Source organism: Neopsephotus bourkii, unplaced genomic scaffold (assembly GCF_033783945.1).
Source record: "Neopsephotus bourkii isolate Nb327-2 ecotype Australia unplaced genomic scaffold, CSIRO-AGI_Nbou_v1 NB_565, whole genome shotgun sequence".
Lineage (NCBI taxonomy): Eukaryota > Metazoa > Chordata > Aves > Psittaciformes > Psittacidae > Neopsephotus > Neopsephotus bourkii.
In genome coordinates, this window is record NW_026901066.1 from 918,217 (window position 1) to 941,435 (window position 23,219).

Here is a 23,219-nt window from a genome sequence, read left to right on the forward strand (position 1 = left end):
GGGGAAGGCAGGAGTGCTCCCGGCCCTTGTGGCCGCCCTATCGCCGTTGTTACTGCTCGTGAGAGGGGGTTTATTTCGTTATTTCGTTTTATTCGGCACACGGGGCGGGCGCAGGGCGAGCCCCGGGCGCGGCGGGAGGTGCAGGCGCGGAGGTGCCGCGCTGCTACCGCGCTCTCGGGCACTGCTCGGAGTGAAATGGAGGTGGGAGGAGATGACACAGGCTGGTGTACGGTCCCAGCCATCATCTCCCACACGAAGGCGTGAGGAGGAGGAGAAGGAGACGACGGGGAGAGAATTCATATCCAGAGAGCAACACAAAAGGAGGAAGGAGCAGGTTGAGGCAGATCGTGAGCAGCCGTGGGGAAAAGGGAGGCGTTTTCCGCTCTGAACCGCGCGGAGAGGAGTGGCGGGGCTCCGCGAGGTGCGCGGCCGCGGAGGGACGGACAGTAGGTGTGGAGGGGGGGGTCAGCCCGCCCGTCGCAACTTTGCGCGCAAGCCCCGCTTGGAAACGAGTTGTACGCGGGGGGTGATGTGCCGTGTGTGCGGTGCCGGGGCCGCTCCCCTAGCCCACGGGGATGCCGCACCGGGACACGGGGCTCTGCGCTGGGCGGGATTCCCGCCGCCGGCTCCGGCGGGGTCGCTGGAAGGGCCCCAATAGCTCTGCCTTGCCCCCTGCAGCTCAGGTCCCCGCACCCCCGGTGGAAGGGTCCACCACCATCACCCCGGGGTGTCCCGTCCTTCCCCGGAGTTCTGCACTCGCCCCACTGCTCCCACTGGTGACCACCCCCTAGACGGGCAATGCCTTCCGTGCATGAAGCCACCTGCAAGGTCACCCCACAGCCCCTCTTCTGCATCTTGTCCCCAGCCCCACTGAGCTCTTCATCTGCTTGGGTGTTGTGTGTGTCCGTACTCCCCCAGCGCTCCCCAGCCTTGCCCCAGCCTGGGTTGGCAGCTTCGGCCTCCGACGTGGGGAGGAATGGTTGGAGAATGGGGAGGGGGGAAGAGGGAAGGAGCCTGATCTTATGCAACTGCAGCCCCCCCCGCGGTCCCTGGAGGAGCCCGTTCAGGAGTTTTTTTAGGAGGTGGAACGGGGCTCTCTGCCCTTCCAGGGCGAAGGGGAGCCCGAGTTCGGCTGTGCGGAGTTACCGCCGGGGGAACTGCGCTCCCAAATCCTGCATCGCCCGAAACGGTGCAGCGAGGCCGGGGGGTGAGGGTGAGGAGGCGGCGGCGGCGACCACCTCCACCGGCAGGCTTTTCGGCTGAAAAAGCGTGCGGATAACAGGGTAATTAAAAACCTGCCCTTTCGTTAAAACTGAAATGTGATTACTTGCACATATGAACCTCGGCCAATCAGCAAAAGGCCAAATGTAAGAATAAATTCCACGTTCTTGCAAAGAAGATGATAATGTAACAGATACAGGTGCTTCTCCCAACAATTCTAGTGGCAAAATATTTATAGCAGTATTTTGTAGTGACCGTTTCTGTGGATAGGCATTGTCTTCCTTCGTATATTAGAAAGTTCATCTCTCAGAGGTACCACCATCTCTTTATGAAGAAGAAAAAGAGGCACGTATTTACTAACCGGGGTATGATAAGGAACAGATTCCTCACGTTCAAGTAAAACTAAGTATGCACAGCCTTTGTAAAATACATATTCACTGTCCCTTTCAGAAGGCATGCTTACTAGTAGTTTGTTTCTATGACACATTTTCAGACTCGTTAGCTTTCACTGCTACCCACTACTACCCTTTTTCAAAAAAAGAGCAATGTTTATTTAAGACCATTGGTTTACTTGAAGGGTCTTCCAGTTAAGTGTTAGAGCAGCACTATGCATTTTGTGGACTGTGATCAATTTTAATTAATTACATTTCACGTCTTCATTCAAACAAAACATACTGTGGACTAATGCTGCTGTCAAGGAAAAATAAGGAGATACATTCTTGATCCTTGTTATGTATTATTCCTGCCTTTTAATTAAGGACTGGATCCTTATCTTCTTGTTCAGCCACAAACCTCTCTGGCATAGAACTGCAATATTTAATCAGTTTTTTAGGTCGTCCTGTCTTCTTGCCCCATACAAATGCATACCCATACATAGAATTGCGCCAGTGGTTTTTCACCATGCTTCATGTTCTGCAGCATCCAGTTATTGACAGCACAATAGCCGTTTGTCGAGCGACATCTTTGTCAGACTCTTAAGGCATTACATAACCTCACAACTGCAGAGCAGTGCCAGGGATGTCCCCACTGCTGTTGGTTCCATTGTACAGGTCCCGCTGTGCATTCCCCTGATGTACTACACTGACAGAGTTATAGCATATACCATGCCACAGTTCCAACTAGAAGAAAAATTAAGCCCTGGCCAGAATAGTAAGGTAAAGTCTAGGTGGGATGTGATGGGTAGGACAGGGCAGAGCAAAACAGCACAGCTGAGGATTGCTGGTTCAGCCTGCAGGAATCAGGCTGGCTGCGTGGGATAGAAGCAATGGAATGAAGCTGGCATTGGATCTGTTTGGGAAAGCACTGCATGTGTCCCAGGGTACGACACCCTGCTGACTGCAGCATAGCTGGGCTGCACTGGGGATCCCCATGCGCCTTCCAGCACCATCTTGCTCAAGGGCTCAGGGAATGAATGGGCTGCAGCACCAAGCTCCTGCAGTTCCCTTCTCCATGTGTTGGGATGGTATAGCCCTCTTGACTTTTCTGCCTGTACTCAATGCAGCTGCAGGCAAGATCTGAATCTAAGAATCTAGATTCCTTTTAACAAACACATGAATATGGTGAACTTTGTTACGGGAGCTTCCAAAACTGTTTACTTTTCAAGCTGTTGTCCTGGTTCTGTTTTGCACTTTTGGAATTCTAAATTTATGTCTGTCTGCACTGCACATTCCTGAGTTTTTTTCTGTTATATTTGTGCCTCATGCTTGTGTTTTATGTATTCACTTGTGCAAATTTTACAGATTCTTGTGGATTTCTATGATTTCCAGGAGTTTATGTCACTTGGGCACACAACGCTGGCTCATCCTCCAGCTGTGAATTAAACAGCAGTTGAAATTAGAAACTAAACGCTAATTGAGATTAGAGTTAGAGCATTTTAAATACAATAGGCAAATTTCTTTTTAAAGTGCCTGGAATTGAAACACGTAGCACTTAACATGAAAAACTGTGCTCCTTGTCTGTGATGTCAAACATTTTCAGCATTGGCCTTCATCCCTTTATTTTTAATTTGTTTAACCAGCATGGGTTGGAGCTAAATTTCCTTTGTTGTTAGAATGGTCTAAAAAGAATCGTGTTTCAGAATTTAATTGCCAGTAGATTTTGCACTTTCCTTTAATTTTGTATTACACTAGGAAAGAAGAGCAGCCGTGTGGTCTTCACACATTATTCCTCAAGCCTAATTTTGACTCAGACTTCACTGTAATGAGCCTAGACTGTGTTATCTGTCCCCCTTTTCTTGTGGGTCCCCATTACTTGCATTTGCGTACTTTTTAATATTCTGCACATCTTTAACCTTTTTTGTTCTTCCTTTGGAGTGTAATTTTGTTTTTTCTGTTTGTGTACCTTCATTGCATCTTTGAATTGCTTTTCTCTTCACCAGTTATGTTCTTCACTGTTTATTTCCTTTATTCTGTTTATTCCCACTTTTTATTTCACACACTGTTTATTCCCACTTCCTTGGGAAAGATCATGTCTTACTCTATAGCTTCTCTGCGTGCCATCGCTGAAAGCATTTCTGATACCAGAATACAGCAGACAGGGAAGACCATAAGCATATATAGTGCTCTAAGATGTAAGGGTCCAGATGGGCTTCCATCACGGGGAGGCACTTGCTTACTTCAGTTCTGACTCTTATCTTTATTCATAGAAAGAGAGAATCTTATCTTTTGAATTTTATACTATTGCTCTGAGAGTAATATCTATAATCCCTTTCAAAGATACAGAAACAGATGATAAAAAGGATACTTGTTTGTGAAATACAAAATCCCTGGGTAGTGCTTCAAATCCTACTGCTTTTTAAGTTATAAGTTGCTAAGACTATTGATGTGTTTTTTCAAATTTGTGTTTTAAACTTTATGCGGACATAATCCACAGGGTTTCTGCTTTCAGGAGCTTTTCCACATCTAGATATGAATATGACCCAAAGGACAATAACACACATGTAGGAAATTAAAGCAGATTATTAGAGATGGTCTCATAGCTGAAGGTTGTAAAAAGTAAGTAGTTTCAGGGAGCCAATTGAAGGAGAGGAAGAGATAGAAATCACTTGATATTCCATTTCACTAATGTGTTTGTTAAAAATATCAAGCTGGTTTTCTTTGTGATTATTCCCCTGAGGAGGCTAAGGAACAGAATATGTTTCATAAAGTAACTTGTAAAACCACAGTTAATTGAAATAAACAGTGTTCATTGGGTTTGTGATGACAAATGCCTAAGTAACTTAAACATGATATGTTCTAAAATGCTGATATCGAGGACAAAGAAAGAAGTATTAAAGAGATTGGAGATTCTCTGCCTGGAATTGGAGATTCTCTGCCTGGAACAAATCCCAGAGTCACTTTTTCAATCCCAGGTTGCACAAATTTAACAGAATGTATTATAGCTTCCCCAGTTTCACTGTTTTGAAGAAGCAAGGGTTTGCTACATTCTTGAGTTTGTCAACAACCTACGATTTTTAAAGCCGTGAGAAGCGATAATTTGAGGTTATCAAGTGAGTTTTTTACTAGGAAAATAAAGAATTTAAAAATCACTTTATGATCAGAAAGCCATTTGGGGAAGAATATCTACACAATCAACATTACAAGAATCTAAATTGATGTGCGGGAAAAATCCAAGCTGTAATGGTGATTTGTATAGCTTTAACACTAATATATATGAGACACTAAACTTCTTTATTAAAATGATCTTTAATCACTTTTGGCTTAAAGCAGATGTAGTTTTAAATAATTGATGATTTTGGAAAAGCATCATTGTTTTTATGCAGCTACACTGTATACTTTACTAAATACCAGAAAGAATCATTTTACCTGTTTCTTGTTCACTAAATTGACTTTCTCAAAGTTCATTGGTGAGAAGATGTGAAACTGACATCCATAATGGTATGATGTATAAATGGCTTTTTAACTGTTTTGTTTTCATTTGATCCTACCACGGTATTTTCATATCATAGTTAGTCATAACAAAGTAATGAGATATTGTTTACCTCTGAATGACTTGAATCCACCATTATAATAACAACCAGTGGGATTACCTTGGTTGTTCAAACTTTGATAAGGAATATACTGTCAGCAATGTACAAGCCATAATCTGTACTCAGGAAAAAAAAAACAAACTCTGATGGTAATTTACAGAGCTTTTAGGCAAATACAAGGTTTTAAACTTTTTGATGAAAGCTACTTTACTTGTAGCTAAGTAGAAAGGCGTGTTTTAGAAAGCTTTTAGATTCATACATGTTTAACTCTGCAAGGGCAAATAACATGAACCTTAACCAACTGTCTGGCGGAATCCGCAACATTTGACTCAGCAATGCTTGTCTAGTCTTCTGTTCATGAAGCACATACCTTTTTGTTTTTATTGAAAAACAAACAAACAAAAAGCCAAAAACCAACCAAAAAAACCACCAAAACCAAACAATCCCAACCAACCCAAGATCAGAGGTAATGGCTTTTACAAGATCAGAGGTAATGGCTTTTTTTTTTTTTGGCAGTTCTCCCTAGTATTTTGTAGTAGTTAATTATCCTTAGTGTTAAAACATGCGCTTTGGTTCTTGTCTTCTTTACCAGTTCTTGAGCCAATCAATCTATGAAGTAGTTGAAAGAATATTAATCTTAAATAGGTAAGCTATTGAGCCAGGTGCTTGTAAAATACCTATGACTTTATTTTAGTATCTAAAAAATAATTTCTCTTTTTCAATAAAAGATTAGTCTTCCACCTAGTGAAAAACATTTTTATTCAAAAGTGGATATTAAATCACTCACTACAAGATGGAATTAAATGGAAGTGAGGAGAGCCGAACGTTACGCTTTTTGTGGACTGCATTTGAGAATATCTGTGTATTTAATTAGACCTTGTTCAGAATGGAGTCCTCTAAAATTAGAACATCTTGTTTATAAAAGCTCTTAGAATACAGCATATTTCTGTGTACTCTTATCTGCTATATTTAGGAATACAAAGTAACTGAAGACTCATATTTGGCATATTAGCAGTTTGAATTAAAATGCTTTTGTTTTTGTAATAGAAGTTCGTATATCTAGGAAAAAAATGTGATTTTGAAAAGTTGGTAAAAGTGAACATTTTTACGAGGTCTTAACACTGAAAATAAAATCAGCTTATGTAATGGATAACACTCAAAAAGTTATTTCTGCAGGTATTGCTGATGCCCAGCACATACACAGTTGATGTTCTTATATACTGTACTTTTTTAAAGTCAATTTTCATTTGAATGTTTTTGCTTTTTTTTTCAAATGACACAAATGAGTACCTGCATTCAAGGATGGTGTTGAAATACCTGTTTTGAACTGCATAAAAGGCTTTCAGTTTGAAAGTATGATAGCCTGAAAAGGAATTTTAGTTTGATGCATAAGACATTGGATTGTACTGTCACTTTTTGCAAATCAGCCTGATTTATATGAAATGACTGTTTCTTCAGATGCCTTCTAATGAAGTTTGACCTGTATTTTTCACCTGTTTTGGGGTTTTTCGTCTGACTTGGATATATTAGTACTCTTGTATCTGATCACATTAGCCACATCGTAAGGTCAAAGGATGTTCTGCAGTGTGCTCCAGTGAGCTTGGAATCTGTTCCTTCATAGCCATTCAAAATGAGAAATTTCAGAAGATTAGCATCCTTTTTGGTCTTCAGAACATTAGGTGGTTTACCTTGTTAACACTTACATATAACACATCCTTAAATTAAGAGAGTCAAAGAAATCACAAATTGTTTTTCCAATATAAGTACATAAAATATGCCTGCTGCCTTCTGACAGTGAATTTCTAATGATTCAGCTGTATTACTCAAATGCCAGAGTGCTTGAGAGAGGTAGTTTCTAAGGCTTCATTTTCCTCCTCAGGTATGGTAAGTAGATCACAAAGTAGCCTTCATCATTTTTCATTAACTAGTTTTGCTTACAAGAGCTGTCTCTTGCTGTGGTACACATTGGGTGAGTGCTTACCTATTGAATTCAATGGCTGTTTTTTATTGATATTAATTCTTGTCTGGGGAAATAGGGTTGGAAGGGGTTATGAGATTTTAGATTTTTCTCAAATGTCTGCCACAAAGAGGTGCTACTGGAACACAGATCCATAAGTAATATAAGTTTCTACATGGTTTAAGTGGTGAACATTACTCATTCAGGCTTCCCACTCTGTTATGAGAATTTAATCCTGAAGTGTCAGCAGTTACTAACTCTGCTGCATGTCTTATCTCATCCCTTAGCCTTCACTGATCCCTTTTCCCCCCCCTCTCTGTCTCTGCTTCCTTTCTTCTTCGATTCTGCTCCAACAGTCTCCTGCTGCCCGTCTCCCTCTCCCTAATGATACCTGTGTTTCACCATAGGGGATGCCTCCCTCATCTTGCATTTTAACTGTGGTTTTGTGTTTGGTTTTTAAACTGTTAGCTTTATAAAACAAGGATCTGTTCTAGGAAGTGCAGCTGCAATGTACAGTGATGTTTATACAACATATAAAAGATCTTGTAACTGCAGCCTGTGCACAAAGATGCATGTTCAGGGGTTTCACAGAGTGACATTGAACCAATCCATGTCTGATAGCAGCAACTGGGTCCTTCTCCTGCAAAGCTAATTAGGATATATTTATTCTGCAGTCACTAGGTTGTGAATAATTAGGATATATTTATTCTGCAGTCACTAGGTTGTGAATGAAATATGCTGACATACTCAACCTATCCCTAAACCAAATATATGATGTATCTGCAGCAAGCCAGACACAGCAGTACAGAGCTTAGCTGTACTCAAGTCTTCATCCTGCTCTTGAGCAGGTTATGCGGACTGCAGCACGTTCTGCTTTGTCCTGGTGGGGCTGGTTAGAGTGGCAAAGCCAGGAAGATAAAAGCTGGCTCAGGCACGCATCTACTCCAGCTGCAGGGGCTGTGGTGTAGTCACACCTAGAGCATGTTCTGAACAGCTGGGTTTGTATGCAGGTATCTCTAGATATAGATAGGTATTTTCAGGGAGAAGTCTGTAAGAAGTCATGGTACAATGCAAACAGATGTTGAATACGGCTGTGTTCTTTCTGTGTATCTCTCCTCTTTGTTGAATCACTCTCTTCAGTGCCCTGCCTCCCCGTACCTCAGTGTAAGGCCCAAGGGAGCTGCTTGTAAATCTGCATAGTAGGAGCACAGCCTATGTAGTTATTCTTCTTTTATTTTTTTATTTTGGTTGTGTGATGTTGGAGTGGGAAGATGTGATACAGAAGACCAAAAATGTTACAATAATTTAGCATAACATATAATGCATTTTTTATTTCTACATACTGTTATCAATGGTCCCCTTCTCAGTATGTGCATATCACTTAATGCCATAACATCCACGTTGTTAATTAGCTTAACAAAATCTATTCATACAAGTTCTTCAGTCACAAAGTAGTTTGCTTTCTTTAGACAAGAATGAGCTAGAGAATTGTTTGCTAGTTAAATGCTATTCCTTGTGAGATACATTACATTAGTACCTCCAAATATTTTTCACTGAATATAATTTTTTTTTTCATGATATGCAACTGTAAATACATGAAAACAGTTTGACAGGGTTCTGAATTGTTGTATGAGAAACTCATGGTAAATATAAAATAATAAAGTAATTTGTATTTTGGTATCAAACAGTCCTATCGTTACTTTGTATTGCTGGTTTAATGTTGATGAAATGCAGGTAGTCAATTTAAAATCTAAAAAAAAAGCGCCAAACCCTGCAACTTCATGCACTTCAAATATGTGAAAAAAATCCCTGTGTCTAACTATAGCTTGAGTTTTAGTGGGTGTCTTATATTCCATAGTTGGCTGAGGAGCAGACAGAAAGATACCTTGAAAATTCCACTTTCTTCCGTATAAATTGGAAGGTCTTGCAATATGTGACTCACTTCAGCTGTATGCATCTCCCTGTCACCAGTAGAAGTGTATTAGTGATGACCAATAACAATATATCAATGTCAGCTCATCTCCAGATAAAAGGAAGAGTTCATGAAACGTTCAAGGTTGCTCTGGGATTATATGTTACAGAGATACGGAAATAGTAATTCTCAGCATTGCCTGGTAAACACAACCGTTTACTGTTGTCATCAATACATTCAGAAGGACTTCAACATCCGAAGCTGTGTGAGACAACTAACATACTACCTATTTCTGCAATTTTGCATTTTGTCACTCAGAATGGTAATTTATGAGATTCCTGATTCTAGGAAGACCGACACAGCAGCTAGTGGCCGTTTTAGTCTTGTACTTCTGTTTTCCATTGAAAATCCCTTCAAGAAGTCTGCAGATACAAGCAGTTTTTTGTTTATTCTAATGATCGAAGATAGTGGTATCACTCTGAATGCTTGAGTAATGAGGTACTCTTTTAAATATTGAATCTAGTAGAACAAACAAACTAAGGGATCAATTTCACACAGATTAAAGGGGCAAATTTATGTTGTGTCAACTGTGCTATGAAAATTTGCCATGCTGTAATAATTCAAATTACAGTAACTGTAATTTAGATGTGGCTGTACAGCAAAAGGAAGTGTATGCCATTGGTGGGCAGTGGCATTAGCAGTGCTGTTCACAAGCACAAACATCAGGAAATACTAGGGAGCAAATGGAAGTATGGCTTGATGGTGCTTCATTATTAAATGCTACCATAGAGTTGAATGCCAACTGGAAATTTCCTTTATGAATCAGTCCTATCCTGAAGTAACTGGACCAAAGTCCCAGGTCACACAAATGGGACTCATTCTGTGAGCTGATGCATCAGATCCCTACTGGAAAAACTGGATCAAAGAATGGATTTGAATAGTGCAAAGAACTTCTTGAAGGACCAAAACACTTCCGTGAGTGATTAGATTTAAATACATGGGAAAATCTGTTGAACAGAGTTGACTAGAAATGTAGGTGTAAGTATTTAGCTAGCTCGTAGCCTAAAGGAGATGAGACTTGCGGAAAAGGAGAAGGTGTGATCATGAATCATGTTAGAGATGTAGGCAGGATCAGACCTGTGAGGATTTCAGTGCTAGGGAGAAGACATTTTAAGTGAATCAAAAAGGCAGGGGGAAGTGAGGAAAAGGAGTAGAATAGCATTTGAAGGTACCAGAAGGCGAAGGTGTCAACATGTAGGAAAGACAGAAGAGTGGAGACCCTCTCACGAAAAGGGTAATTAATTAGAAAATCACCAACGGATTCACCACTTCTCACATTTTTTTTTTATGTGTTATGAGAAAACTTTGCAGGGAAAAGCCTGGATATCCAGGAAACACTGAATTTAGTGATAAATCCAGCTGATTCTTGCAACTTTTCTTTGAACTGCATCTTCAGATGTAACGATAGCCAGGCTGTATCAGAACCATACTAGGACAAAAGCGTGACAGGTGCTTAGAGGAAGACTTAACTGAGATGCCACTAGCTAGCTAGGTGAGCTGTGGTGACTACTTATATGTATGTGTGAGACGGGTGATAGATGTAGCAGTTGGGGAAGAAGAAGAGGAATTGAAATAGTTTTAAGTCACATGCAAGTAAGTCCTAAAAATGACCAGAGGAATACCCCTAGTGCAGACTCCCTCTGGCAGTGAGTTCTGTGTGGGCGCAGGGGAATTTGCTCATCTAGAGGCATTTGAGACATGAAAGTAAGTGGGGAGAAGGATTGAAAAATAAAATGTGAAGCATTTGCATAAGACTTTAAATTTACTCTCATTGTATGATTCATTGATCTTATGATTGAGCTACTGCTTTTAAAAGTCATGTTTTTTTCTGTAAAAAGCTGTTAGTTTGAGGGTCCTGATTTTGAAGTATTTAAATGACAAGTTGCTCATTGTTTTGCAGTTGTATTTATGTGCTATGTAGTTTTTCACCGCTGATGTCAGTTTTCAATGGGATATGACACCTACAGTATTGGCAAATTTATAGAATTTGATGTGATTTCATTCACACTGTATTACATGATGATGCTGAAGACAGAAACGTGACTTGTGCAAGAGCTCTTAGAAAACTGAAGGCAAAGCGGAGGGTGGAATCCAAGACACTGCTTCTCATAGTGAATTGTAGACCATGTTTTGCCTATCTGATCACGTGTTACAGTGAGGTTCCTTTCATGGAAGGAACTTAGTTTGCGCTGCTGATAGGAAAGAGCTTGACTAAAACCTCAAAACCCCTGCTTCTAGTTGGAAGACAAAGTAGAAAAATGTTTGGCATTTGCGTAAATTTTTCACTCTTAAGCCACAAATGTTTTGGTCCCACTCATCAGTAGAAGCCAGTCTCTTCCTCAAAAGACCTGTCTATAAAGTTCAGGTATCATTCCTACATTGGTGATTGTTTTCTGCATCTAGCAGTGAGATGAGTAGTAGAGGATTTGCTGGTGTGGTGACCACGTTTGGTATTTGGAAGGAATGAGGATGCAGACCTAGAAATTCGGATGAAAGCAGTTTCCCATTGGACTTTTGGTGTGATACTGGTCTGTCTTGACTGAAGTGAAATGCAGTGCCTGATTACCCCAGCACCAGGTGATCTATGGTCCTGACAGTGGGAGGGTTAATGGTGGCACCAGCTTGGGCTGATGCTCTTTATGCAGCCCAACCTTTCCTGGCTGGGTTGACATGGTCACCGAATCACATGCATCTGTTAGAAAGGGAAGCTTTTCCTGTTGCCTTGCTTTGTTATTACCACCTGTTCTTTTGCAGGTTTAGCTCACTCGAAAGATTGTTTTTTCTTTTCTTGGTGAAGAAACATGGCCAGTATTTTTTTTTTGCCCTACCTTGCATGTGCCATGCAAGTCCTAGAATATACACAAGACACTAAGCAAGGAGCTGTTTCCAAAAATGAGAGAGGTTTTCTTTGGAGGGTGTAACTTTCTGGCAATGGAACTGGACTGTCAGATTAAAATTGCCATGTAATCCTTTCCTGGAGTAATGGGACCAATACAGAGTTGTTACTGTTGTCTGCCTGTGACCTGTTCATGAGGCTTGTCTTTCCTCTTGGCTCCCTGAGGTACTTGTTTTGAAGCTAAACAGTGCAGTTTACAAATACTGGCTATACTTATAAATTCTTACAGAAGCAAGTGCTTGTGTGTCACTCATGAACTAAAAATGAAATAAAAGTATTAATGAACTAAAAGTAATAACTGTTTTAAATCTTAAATTTAAATGACTAGGCCACCATCACTCTAACTTTGGAATAGTTATACAATGGCAATTTGTTGTCTACAGTGGTATTTACATCTCTCCTGCGTTCCTGTACTTTTGGTGCTGATACCTCAGTCAGGTGGTGGTGTGATAATAAGGACCCACTTGGGCTAGAGCTAATGAGGAAGTGGGCTGCAGAGCATGGATTGGGCTTTTTTAGTAGGCAGTGAGGAGATGCATGTCTCTGTTATTTTTATGTTTTAATTACATTGGATTAATTACAGAGTACATTTACATACAATTATTACATCAATTCTATCAGTTTAGCTGTGGTCCTTAACATATTTTCTTCTTAGGTTTTTGCATAATAAAACACAGGTGTCAGGTCTCCACTACACACATGAAAATTGTTCGTGCATGCAGAGTTGTCAACATGCTATGAAAGAATAAGGTCCCAGATCAGTTTCTCTTTTGGATTTGAAGTTATCTTTTAGAAAGAAGCATATGACTTACTTTTTGTCAGTTGTATGCTTTATGGCAGACTAAAAAGTGTTAGATCTCGCCTATAATACATAGTTGTATTTCATTTTAAATAGGCTTTGTGGCTTTTTTCCTTGAACATGGTAAAGCATTTCCCAGAAGTCAGTTTGTGAATAAACTGGAATGTAAGGATTTCTCAGTGCAGTGAAGTAAACAGGTATAACCAGTCGCATTCTGCTAGTCTCCGGTTGGGCCGATGATTTGTTGTTACAGTAAGAGTTGGCAGCAGTAGCTATTTGTTCTTGCTTGTTTCAGAGGGGAATGGGTGTGAAAATGTAAAGACTGAGACCTGGTGAAAGTAGGGCTTTGTTAAAGTACTAGAGCAGAAGAAAATGAAAGGTACCTATTTTATGTGGAATGGTCCAGAAATTGTGTGTTCCCTGTTTTTCCTTTGAAAAATCTCTATTTCTTTGGCCAACTGTAGGTTATCATTACTTCCCATTTCTTATTGTGGCAAAATATTTAAAAGTGGAGTTATTTGAGCACCAGTCACACTGGATATGAGCCAATTCAACTCCATCAGGCTCCATTAAGTTGTTACTAAGTGCTGTCAGCCAAGTTCAGATTATGTAAGACAGAAGATTAAAATCTGCCATATATGAGTTGGTTGTACAATTTTTTTTTCAGCATAGCAAGACTCCGGAGCTGGTACAGCAAACTTTTCAGCTTAGGTGTGTATTCTGAAGGTAGAACTTCACAGTCTGGTTGTAAATAGCTTGCCAGTTTTATTCTATTGTTGTAGTTTCAGACCATTCAACAGGACTTTTTATCATTCTAAATGAAAAATTGAAATGTATGGTTTAACTGGAGCGGGACTTTGCTTTGGCTGGAACACCCCTGCATCCCATGGGTAGCTCAGAGGGCTCAGTTACTTGATACTTTGCTTATTTTTCTGCCTGAGGCACTTGGACAGCACATGCCTTAATGTGTCACTGCAGTTTTGCTCTTTCCCAGGGGGACAGATGAACAGGCAGGCAGGAAACAGTGCTCATCCTGTCTCTTTTCCTGGGCAGCATTCATTGATTAGTAGGCAAGGCAGCTGCCTGCACTCTGCCATTCCTGCAAGGATTTCTCTAAATCCGCTTCCCCTCAGCCAAAATAAAACCAAGCCTCAAGGAGTGGAAAAGCAGAATATGGCTAGTGAGAAGCATCAAAGAGCCCTTCCTGTGGTGAGCAGATGAAGTAGCTGTTGGAAAAGGAGATTATCATAGGAATATATTCACTAGCATGAAGCTTACTCAACCTATTTTCTTTTTTCTCTTTATCAGATGCTTTCTTCTGGTTTTATGTCAGGTAGTAATCTCTGCATCTGTGATGTATATATATATATTAGCTCATGTCTAGACTGCTTTGGAGTGAAGTAAGTACTTCCTTGGTTGGAGAATGAATGGTGTGAAGTAAAGCACAGAGGGTGCTGCTGGGGTCCTGCTTCTGCATCTGGTGTGGGCACAGCCAGCTAGCACCTGGTGTCTGCCTTAGGTGGGCTGGGGAGAGCTGACCTGGGAGCTGGGGGCACTTTGGCAGTCCAGTGCACAACTCATCTCAGCACCCACTGGTTTGATGTGACAGTTGGCACCAACCATGAAGACTGTCCAAACGAATAAAGGCATAAGATGCCACAGAAAGCTTGAATGATAACGCATTTTTCCTAAGAAATAGGCTGCATCAGTTATGCCACGGTCACAAGTTTACATTTCCCCAAGGTCTGTGTGAAGCTTTGAGGAAGTTTCTTACTCAGCTGTTTCACACACTCAAGATATTGTGCCATTACCTCTGCTTTGTCAGTTGGCTTCAGAAGAGCCTAGATTATTTTTCTCTACATTATTCATGAAGAAATTTGCAAAGCTACCTTCTACCTCCATGCAGAACCTCTGTATGGTATAGTACGGAGTATAGAAAATTTATGAAGTATTCAACACAGTGTGCATAGCTTGTGTGGGGATCTCAGGATCTGTGGGGAATCTTTTAAAATAGATATAACTAAATTTATTTTTAAAAGAATTCTACAGCTTACTGCAGAATCTGCATAATTTTGATTATTTTAATGTAGTAATTCTCCTTCCAGTGCAGTTCTTATAAAATCCTGTAACAATCAATTTACTATTGATTCAGTTTACTATTGATTATCCATTGAAATCAATAATAATATGAAATTTCTTTCTGTAAGTATATAGGCCCATTGGTCTTATACATTCTACGTAAAATGAGAGATCATGTTTGTGTAGTGAAGCAAATAGCAAAGAGGAGCTCTCCTGTTTCTTATGTTCTTTGGGAAAAGCTATTCCAAAATAGTTCTTTGTATATGTGCTCTTAGTCTATATAGAATTGTTATTCTCTGGAAACATAACTGTGTTAATAGATGATTTACTGAAGGTTAACAAGGGGATGAGAGTGTTATTACCTTGCATTTCTCAGCAATACCTTTTGTAGTTCATATGCATTCCTGATTTCAGTCTGAACTAATACTCAAGTATAAGCATGTCCATAGTGATTGAGTCATTAGAAGAGTTTGAAAGAGTTACAGAAACTTCAAAGATTGCAGTTATCAAGGCAGTAAAAGCAACTCTCTATATGTAAGAATAGAAAGCTAAGCTTGAGACTGAAACCACAGCCCCATAAATGGACTTACTGCACATCATGTTCCTACCCACAAAATCCAGGAGGTAATTACCTGGCTTAATGAGGCACAAAAGAAGGGCTGTCCTAGGAAGAAATTACCTCATCCTCGGGTTGGAACTAGGACAAAATTTACCGGTCCTGGGAAAGGTATGTTTACCTTTCTCAGGGTTTCCATGCTGCTCATGAGGCAGTTGGTGGTTAATATCTCCATTTTGTCTCAGTGACACAACCAGCCTCAGTTTTTTTCCAAAAGCTCAACATAGTCTGAAATGCCACCGTGTGACCCGTGAAGATTGCTACTTGGTTAAGTGGAGCTTGAAGGACAGCCTACGAAGTTTCCAGGGTGTAGGAAACTTTAGGAAATACTGACAAAATCAGTGTGTTGAAATAAATAGTATTCTCTGGCTCTTTGTCTTAGTTTGAAAACATTACTTTTTATGGCCACACATTTTCCAGTGGGAAACACTGCAGTTCAGGGCAAGCTTTGTCTAGACTTCCCCTGGTCTTAACTCCAAGAAACTATTTGGCTCCTTGTTCACTGTAACAATGCTAGAATTAAATTCTCTTTTTCTGAAAGAAAATCGCCCCCTGATTTGGTGCCTTAAGCTCTTAATGCTAGTGCAGTCAGAGATCCACATCAGCATTTTTTGATGGATAAATAACTTGCATTGTTTCTCTCTGTAGCTAATATCCTAACTCAAGTATTTTATCTGTAGCACATTCGATGGTATTTAGTTACCTAAAAAGTGCTCTGTCTGAGCATACCACAGGTATCTAGATAGTGGATGTAGTTTTGCTATTTATATCGTAGTGTTCTACAAGTAACACCATGGTGGTTCAGAGTGATCTATGGCCGTAAAGCTGTAAAATAACTCTCAACAGTTCATCTTGATAGTCTGTTGAAATTGGACTGCTGTGGCTATACCCCCTTCATGTTCACTGCCAAGTTATATTTTATCCTGAAATTCCACAAGGAGACACTCAAAATAAACACTACGCTAGCAACAGCTTGCATTATCTTTAAGGCAGTAGCTAGCATTGTCTTCACTTTAGCCTGTCTATGGCTTTCTTCATTTGAAAATCCATGAAGTTTGACCTTTTGGATACATTTTGCTCTTACTTATTCCCCCTGTTGACTACAGTGGAACTGGATGAATGTGAGTGAGAAGAGAATGGGTATATCATAGATGCTGGCCTGTTATGACTGAATTATCCCTGTTAGTCCCATGTTGCCCAGCACCAGCCACATTATAGAATGTGTATATCTTCATTAGCTTGCTTTCAGGATAGAAAAAGTACAGCTATTAAATTTGTGTTTCAGTTTTCTTAGGAGGGAGAAAAAAAAAAAGCAGCCTGGAAATTACAAGATTATTCCAGGCACCATTTCAGAGATGTTCAGCCTTTTTGTTCTGCAAATGCTTTTTCTTTGCAACTGCTTTTGAAAATGGTCTGATCTTGTAATTCACTGTTAAAACCTAAAGGTGAATGTGATCAAAATAGCCAGTCACCAAGGTCAGAATACCCTTAAATCAGAGAGGTTTGCTAATTTTAAGCTTTATTGTTTTTCAGAAAGTAGTGTCTTTAGAAAGAATAGGTAGAATGTAAGATTGGGACAATATGAATGCACACACGTCGCTGCCAATGAAAGCAAAGCTCGCAGGTCTAATTTTAGGCTTTTCAGCCTTGGTATTGTTCCTTACAGCACAGTTATTTTCCATATGATACAAAGGAGTCCTTTTTTCAAGTTTTATAAACTGCTTTAGAAGGCAAAAGCAAGGACAAAGTGAGTACATGTCATGGTCGAAAGAAAATCAAAGAAGCTTAACTAGGTTAATGATGATTGCAGTGCCATTTCTATATGGAAAGGACAATTCTCCAAGAAAAGCAGGAATCTAGAGAAACATGAGACCTGGAAGTAAAGCGAGTTACACAGTATCTGAACTGGGACTCTTGGGTGTGACTGGATTTGCTTCAACCTGTTTAATTAACTGACACTATGCTTAGGTGCGTAGTAACTTGCTCCTCTTAAAATGTCAAAAGACCTGTGCTGTTTGGAGAAGTGGGACTTACAGCGTATCTACGTATATCTGGGTGCTTGAAACTAAGCATTATAGATGCAGTGGGATATTACAACTAATTCGTTATGTAACACCAGAGAGATGCTATTTTCTAAAGGTATCTTTTACTTACACATTCATATAAAACAAGTTTATAGAATTAAAGAAATACAATACTGTAGAAGTGCTTGTATTCTTTCCTTTATATTAATTACCAAGGATTGGAGCTAGTTGGTACTAAGTCATTCCGCATGGAAGTGTCAGGAAGTCAGTGGTACTAACCTGTCACAACTACTAAAAATATCTTTAAAATTGTTAGCATAGTCCCCATCTTTCATCCAAGGGAAGCTTATTAACTCATTGAGTGTATGACAATGGCCATAGAAAGACCAGAGAAATCAGAGAACATAAAGCTGTATGATTTTTTGTTAATAAATCTGGACCCCCCCAAAAGAGCAGTTTGAAACAGGTTGGTAAGAGGCTGCATGGGCAGAAAGACAATTTCTTGGAAAGTCTGCACAGGGGCTTGCTGTAATGTCGATCTGGTGTTTTGTCGCACAAGTTCAGCCAAGATCCAGTGCCTCCTCTGGACTTCACCAGCCATGTAGTACTTATGTTCGGGTGATGAGGGTTGAAACACAGTTTAGCTGTAGGCTCTGCAGTTGTCCCCAGACCAGGAGAGTCAGCTCAGCCTGAGCTCAAGGGGTGGTATTTCTTATTCATGCCATTCTAGTTGTCTAGAAGTTAAATGTTTAGTCTAAACTAATTGTGTAGGCTTTCTTGTTAGGCAAACAAAAGCAGGCATCTCCAGAGAGCAATTAATCCTACTTATCTTGTATGCATATTTTTAGCATGGGATGAATTGCCTCTTGTTGAATTGGGTTCCTGTTTCTCTCCATTGCACATTGGAGCCTCGATGACTTATTTAGATTAGATATCCAGCTTCTAATGGCTACCACCCAGGTAAAAATAACCTGGATTAATCAAGTTCTCTGCTACTGACTACGTAATAACTTCCCTGTTACTATTCTGTGCATGATTTGAGGATGCTGTGGTGAAGAAGAAAAGTCTTCTCTCAGTTTTCTTTGCAATAGTTTCAGATCATTTGGCATTAACAGTATAATTGCTCATTCTTCTGTGGTCCCTAGTCATATGAAAGTTTTAAAAATTGCAACTGATTTTTTGTTATTTATTTTCATCAATAATAATAAAAACAAAAGCCAAAACATTTTCATTCTGTCTCTTGAGGAAACTGATTAAGCTACAGACTGGCAGTTTGATGTCATTCTGGATTCTGGCCAGGTTCTCAGGGTCGTAAATCAACCTAGCTCCTTTCAAGTAACAGACAAATGATGTTTCTAAGAAAGTTTGGAGGACTGATAATGGAATACAGTGGAAATACTACATTAGCAAAGCATGAGCAGGCCATTGAGTGGCTTTATTTAGTGGCAGGCACCAGCTGTATGGCAAGTAACTTCAAGACAGTAACTGTTTGGTGGTTTGAGGATTGCAGTTCCTCAGGGCTTTCCCGGGGCTTTCCCAGGCCTGTCAGATATAAGATTTTTTTATTTTTTTTTTAGCAACGGATCTACATGACGAGCCAAACGGGAGCAGACTGACCATTCCTCTTAGCCTTACAAGTTTTTTCTAGATGTTCTGAACAGTTTCTTTGAGAAATATAGGTAGTTTTTAAAAGAGAAAGTAGAAATGCAAGTGACATCTCTGACCCCAATGCCTTCTCCATTTCCATTTTATCCTTTTATCAGGGCAGACTGGCAGCAGCAAGAGTTAGGTTCATTTCTGTATTTGTTCTGGGAAAAACAAACAAACAAAACCAGTTCAGGTCTCCACCTAGACACCTAGATGAGTTGACAGTGATCTCTGCTTCCCTGCTTACACATGTCAAGCAAATAGGTTTGCTCAACACTACTTTGTTAGGAGTAAGGAGGGGAGAAGGGATATAGAATAACATGCAGAAAATGTAAGTAACAACTTGTCTGCCTGGTAGTTTGAATTCTTTTTTTCTACATGAGGATATCAGCTCGCCCCCCATTTCTTCCTCCTATCCCACTTTTTAGGTGATTAGATTCACCAAAACCCTTTGGGATCTGAAAATGCTGTATTGCATGTCTCACTTGCCATTACTGCTCTTGAACATAGCTGTCTCTCCTGCTCTTCCTGCCCACAGACGACTCCTGACTGTACGTGTTTCCTCCTCCAACCAGCCTGTGGTGATTTTGGATAGTTGGAGGAGTACACATAGACAAACAAACCCCGTGCATTTGCACATGTGAGGGAGACACTTGTATCCCTGTTGCCTTCCTCCCTGCAGCTGCATCTCATGCCTGTAAATCATGGCGTTTCTCAAGTGGCTGCCTTAGGTTGTTTGAGCTTTATGTAACGTAAGCTGCATAATTTACTTAGCTTTACAACCTGTTTTTTAACATAAAATGCTCTCAAACATTTTATAAAGTGTACATCATTTAAACATGCTGAGGCCTGCCCCCTCTCCCTGCTGTTCAGGGCTGCCTCTCTGAGAGATGCTGGCAGCTCTGCTGGCAGCCTGCGCATCCATCCCTCTCTGCTCTTTGGGAGTGGTTGTATTGTGCCCGAAGGTGCCAAGATTGTTTAAATGTCAGTAAGATGAATTCTCTGTATCTTATACAAGAAAAGCTCTCTTTTTTTGCCTTATGTGTACACCTTGCATGCTGTGAACATCACTGCTCTCACTGCTTTTGCTGATGAAAAGCCAAAACAGGAAATGTGCAGATAAAACACCGAGGTGATGAGAATTGGAATTGGATAGGGAATGATAGCCAGGTAGGAAGAAAGGAGGGAAGGAAAGTGGGAGTAAGCATCAGAATGAGCTGGTACAGGTTTACTGGGACTGGTTTGACAAGCGTGTTGCCAGAAGCCAGAAGTACAGGGAAAAGACTGGACAAGGAAGAAGAGGGACAACTTGGGGGTGAGGTTCACAATCAAAGTACTGTTACCTAACTGTCTGTATGCTAGCAGAGCCATGGTAATACTGCGTAGACACCGGTAAGCACGTCTGCATAATAAACCCAGCTTAGCCTATATTTATTGTGTGGGTACATCTATATTAGATGTCAGTGTTTCTCAGCAACCTTGTAGTCAGTAATTTCATTGGACTATTCAGGCACGTTCCTTACTGCACTCTTAATGTGCGCTCACTGCTTGGCACTCACAGCTCCCCAGGACTAATGATAATATGATGTGTCATTATTCATGTGCCTGGCTATTTTTATGAAGAATCAGATGCCAACTTGAATGTTTCACAGTGGCAGTGTGTGGGGAATGGGGACCTTCAAAATGCTAAGAAGTGGTACCAGGTAAAACAAGGTATGTATGCACAGGCTAGCATAATGAAGTTCAGTGCCTGACCTGCTTTGTATGCTAGTGTCCTGTTCTTAGAAAGTAGAGGTGACAGAGTTGCATTTTGAGGAGGGAAAGCACAGCTAATACTTTAGATGATATTTGCATAGTTATGTAAGTACTTGCTGAGATTTTGTAAGAGAACTCAAGCTGCTGGAGAGACAGTTGATACTGAACGTCACCTTGACTTGGAAAGAAACAAAGCAAGGCAATTTGGTAGCAACACCTACATTAACCAGTAGTCCAGAGCCGTAGAAGTGCTTACATGTCTTTGTAAATCTGGCTCCTTATACCATGTGCCTTGAAGTCTACATTTTCTTGTTCCGAGATGCACACATTTTCCCACAGAATATAGTACAGTGTTTTATAAGCAAGAAAAGAGATTTCTGCTCCTTTTCCCTGAATTTATTTCCTGACATACATTCACTCCCTTCCCCTTTTACTTGGCTTCAGTAATGGGGCTGCTCTGGTCAGGAAAGATAATATTTTTTTTCCACCATGAACAAGCAGGCAGATTTCCTGAATATCATTTGTTCTGTATTCTGTTTTGTCTTGGAGACTGAAAAATACCACTGCCAAAAGTCCATCGTTTGGAGTCTTGCTCAGTTCCAGAGGGGATTCTGAAACAGGTTCTCTTTGTGCCAAGTCTTTTTGGAGTAATTTAGGGGGAAAAAATGAAGGGGGGGGGGGGGGGAACTGCTGCAGCCATAACCAGCTCAAACAATTCTTTGCCTTGTGGCAGTCAACAGTTTTTATATTGCATCCTCTGATTTGAGCTACTAGCTGTTCAAAGCTCCTGGCAAGTGCCACAATAGGTTTTAAGATTACTGTTTCTTGCTGCTGTTTGGGAAAGGGTGCCTTTTGTTATTATTTTATTTTATTCCACTGTTTAGCTTATTGCTAAACTGTAGCCTTCTTTTCCTTTAACTTTTCCCCTCTATTGTCACACCAGAGAGAGTGAACTGCTCTATCAGTGCAGCATTTAGCACAACCAGGGCCTGATCGAACTATAGACGTGGTAGATTATCTGTTGGTTTACAGCTTTAAATCAAGAACAGGTGCCTATCTAAAAACTGTACTCTTGCTTAATGACAAAGATTGGAGATAAACCAGGAATTTGTGTGTGAAATTCTACTGTTTCCATCCTAAGTGATCACAACACCTCTTCCCAGGTTGTTAAAATACATTAATTATGAAATTTTATCAAGTTTTTAACCTTTAATGATAGCAGCATATTTAAGTCATCTTCCATCCAGTTTTGAATTTTCTAAGTAATTTGTAGTATTCATACATTCATATATACATAGCATAAAAACAGTTACCACACGGTTTTAGAATTCATGTAGGGTGGGGGAAGAAATAAAATATATTCATAAATGACTTGCGGAATTGACTAGGAAAGTGAGAAAGTTTGCATGTGATTTGACATTACCCATAACAGTCCGATTTAAATCTGGCTCTAAAGTCCTGCAGCATGATTATGTAGTACTGAATATTGGGAAGATAAAACAGCAAGTGAATGTGTTGACAATAAGAATAAGGTTATGCGTGTGGGACAAAGTATGTTGACAACTATAGATTACCTAGTAGAAAATAAGAATGGATCTGAGCATTAATGAGGATAGATCTCTGAAATTAGCAGTTCATGACAAGTAGTAGTTAAAATGGTTAGGAATTACTAGGACAAAAGTAGGAAAAATACTGTATAAGCATGTGGAGCATCCTGTCTGTAGTTATAGTCACCTGCATGATAATGAGTAGTGAAATTGATAAAAGTCTAGAAAAAGGGGATAAAGCTGATTAGGAGCATGGAGCATAGACTAGGCAGTCTGGGTGTTTCACAACTGATGAGGAGCAGGTGAACAAGAAATAGTCACTGTTTCTCACAGTACAAGAAATAGGGTCACCAATGAGATTATTGTTCAACGTTGAATTAAATTCTGAAACTGATTTCCACAGGATGTTGTGGAGACCAAGATATAAGTGTGGTCAAAAAGGGACCAGGCAAATCCAGGAAAGCTAATTTAATCAATGGTTATTAGACATTATAATCTGGAGAGTCTATGGAGAGAGAACAGCACCTCCAACGTATGATTCATTCCACCCTAGGAGAAATGTCTTAGATCAACTTGCTGAATCGCTATCTGGCTATGACTCTCTCTGTTGACTGAAATGACTGTGTTAGTGTATTTGAAAGTGCTGAAGCCAGGTGATTTCAATCACACTGTACATGTTACATTCATAAACTCAAGTTGTGGGGTGTTTTTGCAATTAAGAAAGCTGTGGATGCAATTA

At 40.2% G+C, this 23,219-nt stretch overlaps 1 protein-coding gene and 1 long non-coding RNA gene across 3 annotated transcripts in view; both read left to right on the forward strand.

Annotated features, from left to right (window-relative positions):
• Positions 1 to 23,219, forward strand: part of VSNL1 (visinin like 1) — an 82,966-nt gene that overhangs the window by 854 nt on the left and 58,893 nt on the right. The window lies entirely within an intron of this gene.
• The window catches only part of LOC133211079 (uncharacterized), a 29,848-nt gene continuing 8,822 nt past the window's right edge, over positions 2,194 to 23,219 (forward strand). The window contains exon 1 of the long non-coding RNA XR_009725103.1: positions 2,194 to 2,370. This is a non-coding gene — a long non-coding RNA (uncharacterized LOC133211079). The remainder of the gene's footprint in view (positions 2,371 to 23,219) is intronic.